Genomic DNA, 20,835 nt, shown 5'->3' on the forward strand with positions numbered 1-20,835 from the left:
AGAGACAAACAACAGAGGAGAGGTGCAATATTCAAACAAACTGATCAGGGTGAGGATTGGCAGGCCATCTTAGTTCCATTTTATATCTCTGTAGATATGTATAGACACTCTCTCACACACATGAATTATTCCTCACTTTGCTTTCCAGTTAGCCATCATTACTTTTGTGTCTGAACTTTTTTCCAGAAAAAAGCATAGTTGCAAGTTTAACTATTGAGTTGTGTCCAACACGTCCATAATGACAGTGTGTGATAACAATTATATTTCTACTGGACTGAAACTCTACAATATTCAGGGCACTAACACATTTACATTATTAAAGCCTTTTAATATTTTACCACTTATTGACATCTACCACTCGGTGGAAAAAAAGTAGCTGGGAAAACAAACACTCCTTGCCCTCCCCTTTTTGAAAACAAAGCCAGGAATTTTTTTACTCTAATTTATTATAAGACGCAATTGCTGAATGAGCAAATTCTGGGATTTAACTACCTTCCTCAAGTTCTGGAGAGAAGCCAGTGGTATTTACTTTAAGTACAGTGCAATCTTACCATAATAAAGTACTGTATAAGAAACATTTCCGAATAACTGCTTACATTAGTGTGTTATGCAGTTAGCCATTAATGCACTACCTTGGGTGCACTATATCATAGAAAACATTAACATTTAACTATTTCCTTCTTGGGGAAGCTAAGAGATCATTTTACCCTTATTCTGCTTCTTGGATTAATGTGCTTTAGTCTACATTCTGTCAAATTGCCACTGAATGCAGATAATACTGGCACATAAGTACAGTAAATATGCATTTCAGCACACTAAAGGAAAGGTAACGTATGAATAGTTAAGCATGGACTACAAATATTAAGTACAGGAAATACCTCTTCAGAGCTGCAGACATCGCTTTGTTAATATCTGTGATTATTTTCATATGGTGTGCTAGGGTTGCTAAAGCACAGCTGCCACATATCAGACAGTACTAGAAACAATCTTAGGACAACAGTGTGGTTAAATGGCAGGTAAATGAATTATAGCAATACACCAGTGACGCTGGATGGCTTTCATCATGTAATTCAAGTTCAGAGTGTGGAAAATAGATCAGGAAAAAATTAGAAGCAGTTTGATAGTCACTGGTTTTAAACCATGTGTTCAGAAAGGAACTGGAAATATAGGGAATGTCTGCGCTACAACTGGGGTGTGTGAGTGCAGCACATGTGGGCATACCCAAGCTAGCTTTCATTTAGCTGGCGTGGATACCAATAGCAGTGAAGCTGCGGCAGCACAAACTTCATGCAGACTAGGTGTCCAAGTACATAGCTGGGCTCCCTGGATAGTCTGTACTCAGGCGGTTCACCTGTGCTAAGCCCAGGCTGCCACAGCTCCAAGCTAACTGCATTGTAGACATACCTACAGATGGAGTTTAAGGTTTTTCTTTTGACCTATAAAGCCCCAAATGGCCGGAGACCTGCCTACCTGAGAGATGAATCTTCCCCTATGCCAACTGCTGCAGCTGAGATCAGCTGAGGCACTTGCATTGAATTTGCTTTATAAGAGACAGGGCTGCTGGCAGAGTGATTTCCACTTTGCTTTCAGTCCCAGCTCCCTTGGCCTCTAAGTCTGTAAAATCACTTCTTTCTGATTACTGTCTTGCTCTCTTAGCCCCACACTTCATTCTTGACATACTGTGATTTTAGCAGCCACCCTTTATTAAACAGCTTGAGCTAAAATCAGTGCTAGTGTGAAAATTTGGAACAGCAGCTTCAAAATTCCTCCCTGTTAAAAGCAGACACTTTCTATTCTGATAAAGATATGTCTGCTTACTTCAGGGGTAGATTTAAAACTGTGGCCCTATTCAGGAAAGCATTTAAGCACATTCTTAACCTTAAGTATGTGCTTATATCTTACTTAAGTCAACTTCTGAAACCAGCTGCTAAAATTATGTCACAAGTGTAATGGAAAATAGGCAAGATAGATTTGGAATGAAGTCATTTTAAGGATTGACACTGTGCAACCTGCCATGGTTATAAATGCTGTGGTAAAACAATACAAATATTTTCAGAACCAGTTCATTTTTCTAAGCATTGTTTGAGGGCCAGAAAAAGAGATTAGTGTTGGATCAGGCAAACCAGTGCTTCCTTGGTAATTCTGCTTATAGACAATGAGCTAGACTGTGCCCCTGGCAATCCCACCAGCATTGTTCATGAGGGTAAAGTGGAGGGTTCATGCCTGAGGGTCAGATCGCCAGTAATGGCAGCCAGCTCAGCCAGAATTCCTCTTAGGGACTCCTAGGCAGCACATACCTGCATGACAGCCACAACACAGGGCGCAGGGGTCACTGATGTGAGGCCAGCTGTGCTGGAGAGCAAGAGGGCATAGACTTGCCCTCAGCTGCTTTGCTTCAGGCAGCTAGCACCGATGAGGGCACTAGGGTGGAGCAGGGCCTGCATTCCTAACCACACAGTGGCTGGACCCCGAGCACCTTCCCCTCCTTGTGCATTCACAGAGCAACCAGACCTAAATCTGGCCCCTGGTCTTGTGAGTTTTAGTTTAAGATGAGCTTTTCCTGCCAATTCATTATTGGATATGCATAATGTATTATAAAATGTCAGGACGGTATTTGAAGACACTTTATGAGTAATAAACCATTTGGGGTTTTTTTTAAGGATAATAATATAAACCTTTTCTGTTAGCATCCTTTCTCTTTATTACATTTCATTGGGTTAATTCACAATGGTGCCTCATGATTGCTTTATATTCCTAACATTTTAAAATACAGCACACTGGATCAGGTATGACTCTGACAGTGTGATAGGTGCCTGTGTTGCAATTCCTTCTGTATTTACACCACCCACAAAATGATATATTCCTATAAGTGAACTCTGCAATGCTAGATTTTCTATCAGCACACCCATACCTGATAATGTATTGTACAACTGCTTTGGATATGATAACAGTTCATGCAGAAAGTACTGGATTAACTTAATCATATCCACAATGAGGAGGGACAACATAAACGTGTGCTGGATATTATTACCAGTAATTATAGTGGTACATGCAGTACATTTTGCCTGCTGCTCAATCAGTTATTCCCACAGTACAGGTTTTAACAAAAAGAAACTCAAATTGTCTGAAGATAACCATAAATGAAGCAGTGCTATCAACAAAGAACTTGCTGAACATTAATTAATATTTAGAGTAAACAGCAGGAGGGATTTTTCCACATAGAGTTACTATCATACATTTTCTTTCTATTTCCATTCCAGCTTCTCTTTTCCCTTTGGATTGGTACTGGCATCATTCCCTATAATATATTTTCTCTCTATTATTGTGTCCTTGGCCTTATTAATCCATCATTTTATGTGGCCCTGCTTTTCAAATGTTAGAAATGAGCTGTGATATTTGTCTTGGCTATCAAAATAAATAGGTTCTGAAGAATCAGTCAAAATGCTTTATTCATGGATCCTTCTACCTCTTGAAGAGTAACCTGGTATAGCTGCCTTCTCTCTGATTTAATTGTTCTTTTCATTTTTCCTTCATCTACAGTTCTTACAGAAACATACTGAAGGATGTTTAATTGTTTCCATATTTGTAAAGGAGGGAAGACTCTTGGGATGTAGTGAAGGGATCTACCAAGTAAAGAATGTCAACATGTAGGCTGTGTGAATGCACATTAGCGCAAACACACATGCACACACACATACACAAAGGGTGGCAGTTCATGCTGGTCATAGACAATGGACCATATTCTTCTCTCAATTCAACAGGGATAAATCTCCACTCAGTCAGCTGAGTTACTCCAGATTTATATTGCTGTGTAACTAAGAGAAGAATCTGTCCCAATATAATATTAAAAGCAATATTTCAGTCATGAGGTTTTCTTACAGCTGTTGAAACTGATCTGATAGTATTACATCTTACACCCCAAAGAAGGGCTTATGGCCAGAAATGACAAGTCCCAAAGGCTGTTATTAAGATGATGACCATAGAGTAATAGAAATAGCAACATTGTTCATTACTGAACTACGGAGAGATAATTGACATTATTTTTGCAGACTAAACCAAAAAGTTATGCTTTTATCTATTACATCCTGTGCTAAGAAAGAAGTAGACCATTTCAGAATTAGTCTGAAACCTCCCATTAAATTGGGACTAGGATTCCCTGGTCATTAATTGATAGGAATGTTATTGTAAATAAAATAAAATAAAGACCCAGGTGATAGCTGCTGCATCTTTTTGCAAGGCAAACTGATTCATGCAACTCACTCATGGTGGGGCTGGGAGTGAAGTTAATTGTACAATGTGATTTTCATTGCCAAGAAAAGAAGCCTGCAAGTGCCTACTTCAGCTACACAAAAATAGGGTAGGTACTAGAAAAATATTAAAATACATGGAAATAGTGTATCCAAACTAAGGTTACAAGTCATTTTTGCAAGGCTTGGGAATCAACACAATTACAGTGTTGATCCATGCTGTAAGTTTAACAGTGAGGCAAACAGATGGACATGAGCTTACATCTGGAGAGGGAAGCTAAAATAACCACTTTCAAATATAATCCAGACCAGGAAAAGGGACCTGGAAGTTTGAGCTAGACCCCATATTAAGAATTAGGTATCCCAAATGAACAATGCACCCATAAATAAAATAACAAGATTTTTGGAGAGTCAGAGGAGACAGGGAAATAAAATGTACAATGATGAAATATTCATAGCCTTACATTTTTTAGAGCTCCAATATTTCTTCCATGATTTACACTATTTTTTGCATGCAGAAGTATGGGATCTGCTGCAAAATAATAAAGGCTGTATTAGAATGCAACTGCTTCTGTGTCATAGAGCAGGGAGGATTAATCAGAACTCCACAATAACTGTAAACAGCTGAGAATACCAGTAAATATAGGTAAGAAGCACTGTTTTATGCACTCCATCAAAGACATATTGAAATGGGAAAGCTGAGGAATAATTACAAAAATGACAATGATCATCAGAATTCAGCATCTTATACAGACCAATGATTACCCCAAAGGTTCTTGTCTGTCGAAGCTATCTGCAAGTGTGAACAATGGAAAAATCAGTCTGGCGCATGGAGAACAATGTTGCAATGCTGAAGATAAATAAGAATTGGACTCTAAGATCTTTGCCTTAAAATACTATTTAAACACTTATGTGTCTTAAAACACTATTTAAAGTTATTGTACCGTATAAATGTTAAATTAATAATGGGCACCTTAGGAATGCATGTAATAATAAATAATAATAATAAAACATTTTCATGACAGTAACTGTACTAGCCAAAAAAAACAGGAGTACTTGTGGCACCTTAGAGACTAACAAATTTATTTCAGCATGAGCTTTCGTGAGCTAAAAGCTTCTTTCTTGGATGAGAAGAGACTCAAGCTTTCAAAAAATAACTTTGCTGAAATCTCTCAGCTACTTCTGTTTTTTTTGTTTTTCTAACTTTTTTCTGAACTCTGAAACCTGTACTAGCCAAGTCTCTTGCCTATCTGACCTTAGCACACTAAGGATGGTGGTTTACTGAAAATACATAACTATAAGACAACAGCACACAAGACAGTGTGGAGCGTACTGGGAAACCCACATGGCTTTGGGAGGACTGTGAATGAATGAATAAGCTGCATTTCAAGCCAAGCTGAGTTTCCTTCTGAATTTCAATTCCTGGAGAAATGTGGCTACATATAACTGTACTTCTTCAATATGTTGTTGTTTTTTATAAAATTATTTGATATGTGTATGTAACAATTGCCACCTAAAGTCTGAGTTGTTCCATCATATTGAATATTATGCACAGGGGGCCAGATTCTGCCCCCTTACTCACACTAAATAGTATCTTCTTAGACAGTCCCATTGGTTTCAGCATAAATAGCAGGGGACAGAATCAGGCTGATAAATGCTAAGGTGATGGGCACATTATACTTTTGATAAGACAGACTTGCATTTCCTCAGCATTGGTCAACCAATGAGTTGGCACCCTCTCCAATGTCTTCTTAGTTAATGCAATTATTAATGTTAATCAGTCATTATGAGGTATCGCTGATATATAATAACAATTATTTAACTTCTATGGTGCCTACTGTGCAAGAATGCCAAGGTGCTTAAAAAAACCCGTTAGCCAATGAAGATAAACTGAGGTACATATAAGGTATGTGAACTTGCTCAAAATCAGAAAGAAAATCTGAGGCAGAGCCAGGAATGGAACCCACAAGTGTCACTTCCCAGTCCTATTACTTAAGTACAAGAACACTGTAGCCTGAGTAATATGTAGACTAAAATCCAGGAGGCAGATTCTAACACCTTTACACTGAATAGTACCTCCAATACAGTCAATACAGTAAGGTGCTACTAATAAGATTAGGGATATCAGAATCTGGTCCCATGAATTCACTTTTTAATACTTAATTCAATTTATCTTAATTCACTTTTTCATCTAAATCAAATTAAGGCCACTTTAATTCTGAATAAGAGTAGCTACACAGGGATTTCATACAGTTCAACTAATCAACTTTAAAATTAATTTGGATTAATTTTTCTGAGTGTTCCCAAGTAGAGGAGTCCTAAAAACCTTTACTTTTCCATGGTTTGCAGAATTAGGGACATACAGACATTCCCCGACTTATGCAAGCGTTCTGTTCCAGAATACCTTGCGTAAGTCGAATTTTGCATAAGTCGGGAATGTATCTCCGACAATTACGCAAAAAAACCCCAAAAAACAACTTACGGAACTTACAGAACTTTTTCCGTAAGTGCGGATTTCCGTAAGTCAGGTTTGCGTAACCTGGGGAGTGTCTGTATTTAATTTACATCAGTATATAGTCCCACTGAAGGCAATGGGATCACTCATGGATAAGTGTTTGCAGAAGCAGATCCTTACTGTCAAATGTTCACAGAGTTTACCTGTGATATTTCTTAATCATTAAATGTAAGGTCCCATTCATTCCTATTAGTTATACAAATATATTTTCATATGTCATTTTAAAAAAAATCTAAACATTTATATTCTTCAGAGTCACGAAAGCATCATTCCTGGGCTCTAAGTGAACTTTTCAAAGGAAATAAATGTGAAACAGTAAGTTTTCCCTTGTTCTATCATTCCCATTGATGTCCTAGGCCTAGTTTATCACATCATCGGCCAGATTGTATCTAAACAGTATCTTTCTGAGGAATGCATGTTGCTGATGAAAGAAGATTTGAACTGTACGTACTGTACTGTGGTGTGCTCAGACTGGAAGTGTGAAATCAGCTAATCTCAGTGCTTAATTTGTGCCAGGGCTTGCAAGGGCAGAGCACCGGCACCTCTAGCCGTCGCCGTTCAGAGCCCCGGCACCTCGGGGCTTGCTGCATCAGTTATGAATGTAAAAAAATTACTTGAATCCCAGCATCTAATTGCTTGAGCCTTGGCACCTCTTTCATTACAAATTAAGCACTGACTTATCTTCATCATACTTTGATTTGGGGTCATAAATAAAATTCCTTATTACTGAAAGTGACTATGCTGTTTTCAATCATCTGCAGAAATAATATATGGAGCCGCCTGATCCTGCAAGAGACGGAGCCTGACCTCAGTGGGAATGAAGAGCACTCAGAGATCAAACCACTAATTCCCAAATAAGGGCACAGATCTACTCCTTAGACTCTTCATCCAGCCCACACTGTTGTTTTCCTCGTCCTTTAAAATTTTAGCATTATTCCTCTCCTATCTAATTTAGATTTTTCTCAGTAGCCTTCTTTAGCTACTGTGTGATGTTAAATGCAGCATTATCAGTTCTCTCAATTTTGTCAGAAATCCTGCAATATTTGATAATTTCCCTGAAAGCCCCTGCTCCTGGAGTCCTTTCTCAGCTTTCATTTAAAATTAAAATGTAGTTTCTAGCCTGCGCAGTTGTGTGAAAATCTTGAAAACATGACCCAGCTGCACCCTAAAGTCTCAAAACCCAAATGGCAAGTAAAAAAATCCCCTTATTATTATTAAATCTCATAATCTTTAAGACAGTGTCATGATTTTTGAGGCCTGACTCAATCTTTGACTGCTTGGGGCTGGCACTATTGTAAATGCAATGAAGGCCAAATCCTTCTGTCTTTACCCAGGGAAAACTCCCCCTGACTTTAGGCCCAGTCCTGCTCCTGCTGAAGACAATGTTAGAGCTTGTCTATACTACTCGCTGGATTGGCAGGCAGCAATCGATCCAGTGAGGGGTCGACCGCTGAGTGCTCTCCCATCGACTCTGGTACTCCACCAGAACGAGAAACGCAAGTAGAGTCGATGGGAGAGTGTCAGCTGTCGATTTATCGCAGTGAAGACACCGCAGGAAGTAGATCTTCAGCTATGCTATTCATGTAGCTGAAATTGCGTATCTTAGATCGATACCACATGGTAGGGTAGACAAGCCCAGTGTTGCTAAGAAGTGACTTGGCCCAGAAGCAATACAAGAGGGTTTATGGCTTCAAAGTTTGCCTGTAGTCCTAATTATTAATTCTAAATGCAGACTGGATTGGATTATGTAGGTAAATAAATGAACAAACAATTTACTATCCCTCCCGATACCTAGATCAAAATTTGTGAGGGGAGCACTTCACATAAAGGAAAATGATGAAGCCACAAATTTCAACTCCCTTAGAAATCAGTAGAAGAACTTAGAAGAGTATAACACAACAGGAAAAAAACCATGGTAGTAATCTGTGGCATCTCTGTTAAATGCAATGAAAGTTTATGAGGAAAAATCAGTATCTAGGAAAGGGAGTAGGGGGAGACAATAACCCCTAAAATAGAAATACATAATATTTTGTCCTTTGTCCAGTAGTTGAGCAAAAGACTGGGTGTCCGGAAACCTAGAAACTGATCCTGTGACGAGATGACCATTTCCTGTACAATGTTCAGCTCATATAGGCTGCTGGGCTTTATGCAACAGCCAGCCTGTGCATTCTTTTCCTGACTCTGCCACTGTTTCATAATCAGTAAATGATGCTGGGCAAATCACATAGGGCCAGTGACATTAGGAAGCAGCTATTTCTACAAACAATCCCATGGAAGTCAGTTGGACTCTTCCTGTAACTACTCACTCATGTGGGTCAGGGGTTCACAATCTGAACCTTAACCTTTCTGGGCTTCAATTTTCCCATCTGTAAAATAAGGGAATAATACTACTTACCTGCCTGCATAAAGTGCATGAAAGATAGTATAAAAGTGCAACACACGATTTACATATTTAGCCTTAAGAGTGTGAAGTTTTGTATAATTTATAGGGAAAATGTTCAACCCTTTAGGCTCCAAATGTAAGTTTTGGTTAGAAAAAGCAGATGAAGGAGGACAAACCATCATATGAATAGAAATGTTTTTGAGATTTAAAATAAAAATTGAATATAGTTTTTTTTTCTATTTAAAATTGAAAATAATCAGTTTAATTCACCATCCAAGCTCAGTGGAAAGCAGAAGGTAAACAAAGAGTATTAATGGTGATATGCATGTAACTTATTGGTCCAGGAGATGTGCGTCTGTTAGCACCTCTAGCTTGTAGCATTTGGCTTTTGTAGCTCAAGCTGTAGAGACTTATGCTTTCTAACTCTGTAGTTCCCTGCTTCACCCTTCAGTGTGGCCAAGATGATGGCTGTCACATAAGTAGGGGGCTCTTATGTGATTGAATTGCTTTGGCCCTCAGACCCTTGGGTTGATCTTCCTATGTCCACAGGAAGTATATAACCTACTGGCTGGTGTATATAATTGTCTCCTCCCTCCCTTCCTCCCTCCCTCCCACCGTGCCTGATCCACTAGGGATACAGGTATCTTTTAGTTAGATAACCTGCTAAAGCCATAAAGTTTCTTGGAAAATCTCCCAGTCAATTATTGTTGCATTGACCAAGATGATAAACCTCACATAGACATTTGTTTTTTAACATGCGTTTCAGTTTTAATAAATTCAGTGGAATATGTTGTCAATAAAGTAGGTACTGAAGTTTTTACAACACAGGCTTCTTCTTCCCCAGCAGTGTCCTTTTAAACAATAACTGTTGTATAAATAGTGTATGGAGATCATCTTAATATGTTAGACGGAGTGATTACATAGATAATGTAATTCATTTTATCTTGGGATAGAAACAAGGATTAACTGATTCCTCCCATGATAATTTTAATTAAGAAACCTATATTCCACTAGAGTCTCTCAAATAATTTAATCTTCTTGCATTTAGTATAAGTCATATAAATCAATCCTATAATATTTATAATTGTCTCTTTACTGTTTTAGATCCCATATTTTCTTCTCTTATCTCCCAGCTTGTGTTTGGGGACAAGATAAAACCAAAGTGAAAAGGCAGAAGGAATGTTGTTGCTTTGTTGTGTTGTATAAAGATGTAGGGATATGATATGGAGATTTTCATCTGTTGCACAAGTTTAAAAGCAGACATCATATTTTGACGGTGGGTTTCTAAGCTTTAAAGCAAAAAAACCTTTTTTTTTATAACTACTGGCTCATCATGCATTGAAGCAAGAAAGTTATGCATCCCACTGGGCTTCCAGTGAATGTGATAATAAATTGTGAGCTAAGCTGACCCATACATTAGCATCTTGTGGAAGGTTCATCTTACTTGCAAACAAAGACATAAGCTGATTTCTAACAGTGAGCCCTAACATCTAATAAGTTTAGAGATATATATATAGAGAACATTTTTGAAACACAGTAAAATATTCATACACTGGAAAGAGCTTGTCATTTCTCTCAGTATTGAAGGTGCCCATCTTCTACTCCTACAAAAGTTGTTCTGTTCATTCATTTACTCCTGTCAGAGGGAAAACTTAAGATAAGAGACTCACTTTATTTGCAAGTCGTACAAGGGGAATTTTCTTCTGAGCAGGAAATTGCCAAACATTATTTCTCTCATGTAAGTTGCCCATTGCCTAAATAGTGTATAGAGAATGTATGAACAGAAGTGTTGAAGTAGAGTTATGATGGGCACGGAAAAATGGCAGGTTTGGTTATGGTGGTAAAAAAGTGTTATATTCCCAGTTCTCATTGCCATTCTTATGTGGGCAGAGTAAAGGCTGTGTGGCTGTATTTTGGGGCAGTGTAACCTTAACACCAAATCAGATTCAAGTCTAATATTTGCCAATCTCCTGCTTTTTCTAACATTTGTAGCTTATTTTTCTTTTAATGTTAATGATTGTAGGGATAAGTAAGGACTTTAATATTGTATTTCCTGGCTTTGCAACACTTGAGTTTTGGGAATTACACTCTTCTGTACTGAAAGGTATGAGGAACACAGGGCAATGTTGAGCATCCACATCTTTAATGCTACATTAATGAATTTTTTTCGTATGTATGTGACTAGCAAGTCAGCCCATGATACATGAAACAGTAAAGAGAGACCTAGGATATTAAGCAAGGAAGCGGGAGATAAGGAGAGATGGAGTGTGGACAAACTGGAAGGATTTACCATCATAATAAGATTCTGTTATGTGTCCCTTGATTGATGGAATTTTCCCCTAAAATGACCCATGTCAATTAAGCTTAAAACCATGGGCCCAAAATTTGATTCCAAAATCAACCAAACAAAGAGCTTTGTTTCAAAAAACATTTCAAGTTGCTCAGTGACATCTTTTACAAAACCCAAGCACTTCAAAGCAAGGAAATGAATAGTTAAAGGACATCAAAAATCCTAACCAGATCAGCCACACCATCACCGGTTCATTCACCTGCACGTCCACCAATGTAATATACGCCATCATATGCCAGCAATGCCCCTCTGCTATGTACATCGGCCAAACTGGACAGTCTCTAAGGAAAAGGATAAATGGACACAAATCAGATATCAGGAACGGCGATATACAAAAACCTGTAGGAGAACACTTCAACCTCCCTGGCCACACAATAGCAGATCTTAAGGTGGCCATTCTGCAGCAAAAAAACTTCAGGACCAGACTTCAAAGAGAAACTGCTGAACTTCAGTTCATCTGCAAATTTGACACCATCAGCTCAGGATTAAACAAAGACTGTGAATGGCTTGCCAGCTACAGAACCAGTTTCTCCTCCCTTGGTTTTCACACCTCAGCTGCTAGAACAGGGCCTCATCCTCCCTGATTGAACTAACCTCGTTATCTCTAGCTTGCTTCTTGCTTGCATATATATACCTGCCCCTGGAAATTTCCACTACTTGCATCCGATGAAGTGGGTATTCACCCACGAAAGCTCATGCTGCAAAACGTCTGTTAGTCTATAAGGTGCCACAGGATTCTTTGCTGCTTTTACAGATCCAGACTAACACGGCTACCCCTCTGATATCAAAAATCTTACATGGACTACAATAAAAAAACCCATAGACGTTGTTGTTATATATTGCAGCACAGTGTGAAGACACACATTTTAAAACCTGTACATAAACTGAATGGTCAGATCACCAGATAATTAAATTAAAAGAATGATTGCCTATACCTTGACAACTGGCCTCCCCCAGGTTCACATCTGGAGGGTTATCTTTACAATCATAAGACTGCTCTCTGCCTCAGCCTAGGTACTTGAAATGGAGTCTCTGGGCTGCATGCTGTTTTGTTACCAGTTATCTGATCTCAAACCAGCATTAATTCAAAGTAACACTACTGAATCACTCCAGTCTCACCGAGAACAGAACTCCTCCTTCCCGTTCCGTCCCGTTCCTTCCCCCTCCTCTTCCTCTCTTTGACACTTTTGTTGGAAGTGTGCCCCTGTCTGCCTCAGCACTTGTCTGGATTAAAGAAACTAGCACTGTTGTAACTATGCTGATGAAGTACTCTGGGACAAACTCCTCATGTTGACAATGCCTCACCAATGCAAAATGGAGCTTGCCAGTAATTTACCAGGGTAATTTGCACCAGTGCAACACATCTGGGATCATTGGTGCAAACCCTCCCAGTATACACAAGGCCCCATTCATCCCCATTCTATCTTTACATGGGCATATCGGGACTCAGACTCCCAAGTGCATACTAGACTTTGATTAGAACCCAGCCCAGTTGGTTAAGCGTTTTTTCCCCCCTTAGGCTATTTTCCCATCAACATAATTAAACCACCCAAGCAGCGGTAGCTATGTCTGCAGAAACTCTCCCACAGACATAGTGCTGTGCACACTACCGCTTATGCCAGCAAAACTTATGTCGGTCGGGGGGGAGGGTATTTTCACACCCCTGAGCAATGTAAGTTTTGCGGAAATAAGTGATAGTGTAGACATAGGCCTTAAATAGTCAAACAGGCAGAAAAAACTGTGTGTAAACCAGCCTTGAGGTGTGCTGTCACCTGGGAATAGTTTTGTTTCTTCTCCGGGATTCAGAGTAATTATGTGAGGAGGACCCTCCTCTTTCCATTTCATTTCCAGAACCATTGTCATATACTGTCTCTGTTTACTCCCTCATTTGATTCTTCAGGAGGTAATACCTAGGTCTGCAGAAGAACTGATGAAACTGGTCTTCCTAAGAACAATTAGCATTCAAATAACCTCATATTGCTTACAGCCTGGAAAAATCCTGTCACACATCGACCTCACAGAGGTATCGAATTTGTAAATCCTCCTTCCTAGACAATACAGATTATCATTTCTACTGCTAAAAATCCTAAACACAGATACATTGTGGAAAGAGTCCCCAGTGCCCCCCACCCCCACCCCAGGGCTGGTTTGCAAATGAGTGTGTGAGAGAGGCTAGGGAATGGGAATTGAAACAAAATTATTTTGGGTGAGTGAGGCTTCCTGTCACTAGGTCTGGGGGAGGCAGGTACTGGTATGGGGACTCAGGCTGCATTTTGGTAGAAGGTTTAATACAATGTGGTCTTGCCTCATTCTTTCAGATATCCCCGATGTGACAATATATTTGTAGCAGTCATCCAAGAAAGAAGGGCAGAAACAGTACAAGCGGGATGAAATTCTGGAAGATAGATTCATAGGGCTGTTGGATAGGTATCTATATGGCAGCAGGAGAAGGGATATCATCATCTTGCAACAAATGAATTCAAATCCATGGTCCAGGATGTGTAACTGACAGGTAAGGGAAGGTGATGGCTGTGTCATGAGTATATGGGCAACAGTGGACCTCAATCAGCATTGTACATCATATCCAGAGCCACTTGAACTCCAGGCAAGTATCCATGATTTCCTCTGCAAGGAGAGTGACAGAACTTGCTATCCATCACTGTGCAGGCAGTATCACTACAAGTCTCAACAGATCACTGATAGTCACTATGGATCATACCAAATGGCGATCGCAGAAAGCAAGCATGGATGCTGTCCCAAATTACAGCATAACTCTATGGGCAAAGGACACACCAATGAAAGCAGATAAGCACCAGCTTTTGGTGCACAGAATGAGTCAATTATAGATCACACTGATTGCTGTCTGGGAGGCAGTAGCCATGAAATGGGGTTGAGTCCACTGCTTCAAAGGGAGTGGTGGTGCACATCATCACTGCATGCACCTGCATAACTCTGCCTCAGTTTTTTCACAGGCTCAGGTGTGCTTTGACTCTTATGCTGGTCCATATGGTTTCTGCTATTAGAGTCACTTCTGCAGGTCTGCTATTCATTTGCGGAACTTTCCCCCTGTATTTGTAAATTATGTTGGGAAGAAAGGGACTGTACCCTGCATTTCTAATACATCCATCACCCTAGTAGCCAGGTGAAAGATGCTACATCAGTGATTTTTATTGTTTATTAATAATAATAATTAAAGCAGGTGTTTCCAATAGCTGACTGGGCTAAATGGATTAAATCAATTGAGGAGGAGTGGTCTAGTGGACAGATACTCCAAAGACCCAGGTTCAATTGCCATCTCAGACACAGATTTATTTCGTGACCCTGGGCAAGTCACTTAATCCACCTGTCCCTCAGCTCCCCATTTGTAAAGTAGGGATAATGCCTCCTGACCTCACAGAGGTATTGCTAGAAGTAATTCCTGTTATGCTTGTGAGGCACTCAGATACTACAGTGATGATGGCTATATAAGCACCTAGATAAATAGACACTAAGATGATTTAAAAGGGTTTTTTGAAGGAGACTCACAGCAGAAAAGCCTGTAAGAATCCTTCATCCAACAATCAGTGCATCCTATTTGGGCACAAAATAGATTCAAGCAAGATTTTTCCCAAATAATCTCCTTTTCTCCATGTATGGAACTCGAATGCCTGTATTTTTGGTTCTTAGACACTTTATAAATAGGGCACGATGCAGGCAAGAAGTTATTTTTCCTACCTACCAGACTGGAATCCCAAAATAAGGTGAGTTTATCAGCCTCCGTGCCATCCCCAGTGAACAGTGCAGGCCTACAAAGACAGAAAACAAACATGTAATTGTGCATGGTATGGCATGATTAAGATTATCTCCATCTTGTCTTGTGCCCCTGGAGGAACTGACTTTTGTTAGGGGCAAGAGATAATTCGCTCTTCATGCTGGCTCACTCCTGGGCCTTAGCTGAGGAGAAGCTGTAAACTGTGTCAACCTGTAGTGAATTATTCATGATGGGTTTTTGGTTTTTTTTGTGGACTACAGTAGTTCAGTGGGGACTGAGGCTGGAAAACTCGTTTGCACTTAGGATGGTTTGTACTCTTAGCAAAAGCCAGTGCTTTGTCTGCTAAGCCACCAATATCTTCTTTTCTCCTCCCCATGCCACAGTCCCACATCTAGGTACTTGATATAAACTAAACTACCTCATTTTTTCCCCTGCCTACAAAGAATTTGTTCCATTGCAGTGGGAAGCCACAACATTTATTACATCTCTATCTAAAATGAACCTCAAAGCAAGCATTTCATCCTCTCTCATGTAATCATCATAAGGTAGAAAAATGAAATTTCCCAAACCTAAAAGCATGCTGCAGAGAGCTTCAGGGCACTGCATGTCAGTTTTTACTTTGATGTATGCTAAGTTAAAAAAAAAAGAGAGAGAGAAAAGATGCTCTAAGTCTCTTCCTTGAAATTTCCTCAGTATTACTTAACTCTTTAGGTGGCTGCCGGACAGATTGATGAAGGAAGGAAAATAATCTCTCTCCACTGAGAGAGAGTTGAAGTATTCCAAAGATTCACTGTAAGAACTTTATTTAACTACATGGCTGGGTTCACACTCCCATCTTGAACCACATGCCATCCCAGGATAACAATGCAGGTATAACATTTTCAAGACAGGATGCCAGGATCAAGCAATAATGCCAGCAAGTGTGTTTTATGACACAATTAAAAAAATAAGCGCCCGAGTCAGACTAGTGACTGAAAGGTAAGAAGGAGTCCCAGGAGCAATGTATTTAGCTATGGTTCTGAAATCTCTATTGCTGTTTATTTTCTAAGAGAGCAGAGTGGCACTCCTAAGGGCAAGTGCAGTTGAACATATTGATCTCTCTTCCTCTCTCTGGCCTGTTTAATAAGATGTTAAACACACACTGTACCATGCTCAAGAGGCAAAACTGGATGTTTTTCTCCCACTGCTCCTCTGTGGCATTGAAGCCTCCTCACCTTCTTTCATCTTCTGGTTGCATTTTCAAAATAAAAGCTCCTTTTTCATACACTGGTTTCCTTGGGCAATCCTAAATCTCTCCCTCCTCCCCTCCTCCATCTCCTATTTACACTTACTACTACTGTCACTGTCAGCTGTGCCTACCATCTGCTTCCAGAATATTACAGTCCTGAGATCAGATGACATTTTGTGATTTATTCATACAAGTCATAAGACTTTTCGTTGTTGTTGGATTTAGGGTTTGTGAAAGCGAGGGTCTCACAGCAGAGGCTTTCTGAACCAAGCAAAGCACAGGGAAGATGCTGAGCTAAATTCCCCAGCCTGCTTGGCCAGCTCATCTCAACCCTGACCTGCAGGACTTCTGCTATTCTGCACGTATTGAGCAGGGAGGCTAATCATGCCAGATTATTTGTGATTTAGTCAGGGGCTTCTGCGTGGGCCAGGATGAGACCAAAGTAATTTTTTACTTGTTAGCTGAGTCACAATTTGTACGCAGTGTGGAGAGAGCAGTGACTGCAATAGTCACCTCCCCATTGTCTAGTCCCCTAAATAATGAGGTTTTAGCTGCAGCAAATTCTTTCTTCGCCCTCTTTGGTATAGGGACTGTCCTCTTATACGTGTCTACAGCACCAGAAATAATTGTTTGGGCCTCTAGGTGCATCTGGGATACCACAATAATAATAATTTTACAGTGTAAAATGGGGTGTTAGCCAGATTTCTCTTATGCTACCTGTGCAGTACTAGTTCCCCGCCTCCTTCAAACTCCCAATACAGTAGCATTGGATGTTGTAAAGCACTATCCCCTGAAATGTGGGATGTCAGTTCTTCCTCCTTTAACCCTCCTTCTCTGTCCCCTTTCCCTGTCATCCCCACTTTTCTTTCTGTGCCCTCCCCCTCCTTTGTTCTTTCTCTCTTCCTTATCTTTGTATCTCTTTTTCTTCCTTCTGTCTTTGTCCCCTTCGCTCCTGTCACCGCCATCTCTCTCTCCTTGTTCCTGCCCTCTCTTTCCCACACTGTGTGAAAGCCTGGTATTCATGCTGCGCTCTCACACTGCAGGCATGCTGTATTCCACCTCTGACCTTGGCCCATAAAGTGGCAGCAGAGTGGGAGAAGGAGCGCAAAAGCAGTCCTGAACACTGTGGGGGGAGCACATTCACAATCTGGAATTTAGTGACTGGATGGTGGGACATGTCCAAAAATGGAATGTGTCACCAAATACAGGACTTTTGGATGTTTCACTGTAAGTATGTTGAACAAATGTTGAACATTGATGTGATTTCTGGAAGAATCAGTACTTGAACCAATGTTACCATGCCATTTAATCAACATCACCAACACTACAATATCAGTCTCAGTAGTACAACCAATGGAGATGGTTCTTATAGGAACTGTCCATATCATGATGTGGCAGAACATTGCTCAGAAAGGGTATTAGTAGTACAACTACCGCTCTTAATTTTTAATTCAAATTTGTGGGCCATATTCTGTCATTGCGTATAGAACACAGCAAACCTAATGGTTTTCGAGGTAAATAATTTAAATAAAAGGAACCCATAATGTATCACTTGTAAACGTTTCCAAATCAGTATTCTGCCATTTTGGCAGTCCCATGCATCTTAAAATACATAAAAATTAGGCAAGTTGGAGAGTAAGGTATATTCAGGAAAGAGACCAGGGATCTCATTCAAAAGGATATTACAGTGAACTCATTCATATTCTGCTTTCCATAAACAAGCAACAGTGTAAAACAAGTACTACATAATCTGTGTACTGATATTACCTTTTTTTCCTACATACCACATCATACAGAACACCCTAAGCCCTGAGATCAAGTACCCAGCTGTGTTCTCAGGAGAGGTTCAAGCCAATGTTATGAACCATGAAACCAAGTGAAACTTTCTCAGTTTCAGATTCAAATACAAAACCAAAATTTTCATCAAAACGAAGAGTAACTTTTTGCTGTATCTAGTTAGGCACTGATTTTTGGAACTTGAGCATGGTTGGTTCATTACAAAACTTCATGCTAGAAATCACATGGTACAGGTGATATGCTAGCTGATTGGCCTAGCCAACGCTTCTCCATTAGGGAGACATAGTCAAGATGCCATTTGCAATACAATTCTCACAGGAAATCTGTTTAGCTGATCTTTGTAAACTTTCTAAGACTCACTTATTTAGTGTGAAATTTATGCAGTTGGGATTAATTTTAAAACAGCTTTAAAAGATTTTACTCTTGCAATGGAAGATATTGTACTGTGTTTCTGTGAGACATTTACACCACCACCACCACTTGATCCTCAATTTCCAACAGCAACCCAAAATATGTAAAAAGTTTTATAAAAGATCTCACCTGGAATCATTATCTTTGTGTTTTTAGGGAGATCAGCAGAGACAGAAGAAGAGTTTTTTCTTATATAACTTAGGAAAAACTCCCAACTTTCATTTCTTCTTGAATGAAAGGTTTTGTATAAGTGTAATCTACTAGATAAGTAGTAACTGTAGGCAAGCCTGAGGGCTATGTAAGTGTAGTATTTCAAGCCTACTGTTATTTTTTTAATCTAGGGGGAGATTTTCAAAGTCATTAATGAGAGTTAGGCATGATACATTCTGCAAAGAGAAACATTTCCAAGGGGCAGGGTGTATAGTTAGAGACAATAGTGTCTTCATAATTGCCTATCCGCCCACTGGCTGGTTCCACAGTACTGCTAGTATTATACTGAAAATATAAGACAGCTGACACAGCAAAGTTTAATTTGAGTTTAAAATCCCTGCCAAGGACAAAGAGTAAGTCAGGAAAGCAAGGGTGAGAGTCAGCTGGTGCACTGGTTGAGATAGATGCTGCTCATGGTACTATATCACCTAAGGATGACAATGAAGCTGATGAAAGAGCAGACATGGAAGGGATCAGTGATGGCAATAACAACGAGAAGGAAATATCAGAAACTGCAGAGAGGCTACAAAATATTACTATCCAAGATGAAGAGACTGAACCTTTGTCCCATGATCAGTTAGTCATCTTTATTGTCCTGTTGTATGGAACAGCAGCCTACATATGGAAATGCTGGAGGAAAAGGTGATAATGACTGTAGGATTGTGAGCTGAGGGGAAGCAGGTAGGGCAATGGAGGATGGTGAAGGGGAGACTGATTCCTTGTGTTATGCTTCCGTGAGGAGACTGCTGTGAGTGAACTGCACTGGAGTGGGAGGTGGAACTTGCCAATACCCTACCTCAGCATCAGGGAACATTCCAGATCACAGAGATTATGTGTGCATGTGTATGTGTGTGCACATGCAGATGTTCTTTTGTAATGCTGATTCAAATGATCCCACAAAAGTGAGTTGTTTATATTTGCAGTAGGTTAGCCAAGGTCTAGAGCAAAGCATGAAAGCAGCTCTGCTTTAGCCAACCACCACCAGGGCAGATGAGCCTTATTATGGCTCTAGCCTGGGATTCAAGAGACCTGGGTTGAATTTTCTTCTCCACCACAGACTTCCTATGTGACCTTGAGCAAGTGAGTTAGCCTCTCTGTGCCTCAGTTCCTCATCTGTAAAATGGGGATAATAGTACTACACTACTTCACAGGGGTATTGTGAGGATAAATACATTAAGGATTGTGAGGTGCTCAGATACAATTAAAAGGGTGACCATATACGTACATGGGATAGATGCCTTTGCATGTACAGATTCATGGATTCTAAGGCCAGAAGGGGTCACTGTGATCATCTGACCTCCTGTAGCAGAGCCTCCTGGCCCTCCCACCTAGGGACTGGACCTTCTGGCTGCTTCCTGGGTGCAGCATGGGGCCAGGACAGGTAGGGACTAGCCTGCCTTGGACTCACAGCACCACCAACTGGACTTTTAATGGTGCACTGCTGACTGGGAGCCACCCAAGGAAAGCCTGCTCCCCAACCCTGAGACCCAACCCCCTTCCCCAGCCCTGAGCCCAACCCCCCAAATCCAGAGCCCCCTCCTCCCCTCATCTCCGGGCCCAACCCAGAGCCTGCACCCCCAGCCAGAGCCTTCACTCCCCTGCACCCAACCCCCCGCCACAGCCCTGATCCCCCTCCCACCCTCCAAACCCCTCGATCCCAGTCTAGAGCACCCTCCTGCACCCAATACCCCTCATCCCCAGACCCACCCCAGAGCCCACACTCCCAGTCAGAGCCCTCACCACCCTTGCACCTCAACCCTCTGCCCCAGCCTGGAGCCCCCTCCTGCACTCCAAACTCCTCATTTCTGGCCCCACCCCAGAACCCTCACCCCAGCCCAGAGCCTGTACCCTCTCCCACACCCCAACCCCCTGCCTCAGCCCACAGCCCCTTCCCATACTCTGAACCCTTCGGCTACACCCCTCCAGCCCCCTCCTACACCCCA

General features: G+C 40.7%; 1 long non-coding RNA gene across 1 annotated transcript in view; it reads right to left on the minus strand.

Annotated features, from left to right (window-relative positions):
* Nucleotides 1-11,742: 11,742 nt before the first annotated feature.
* The window catches only part of LOC120408573, a 63,637-nt gene continuing 54,544 nt past the window's right edge, over nucleotides 11,743-20,835 (minus strand). Inside the window, exons 2-3 of the long non-coding RNA XR_005600795.1 lie at nucleotides 15,214-15,280; nucleotides 11,743-11,776 (exon numbers count right to left, since the gene is read on the minus strand). This is a non-coding gene — a long non-coding RNA (uncharacterized LOC120408573). The remainder of the gene's footprint in view (nucleotides 11,777-15,213; nucleotides 15,281-20,835) is intronic.

This window comes from Mauremys reevesii, linkage group 6 (assembly GCF_016161935.1).
Source record: "Mauremys reevesii isolate NIE-2019 linkage group 6, ASM1616193v1, whole genome shotgun sequence".
Taxonomy (NCBI): Eukaryota; Metazoa; Chordata; order Testudines; family Geoemydidae; genus Mauremys; species Mauremys reevesii.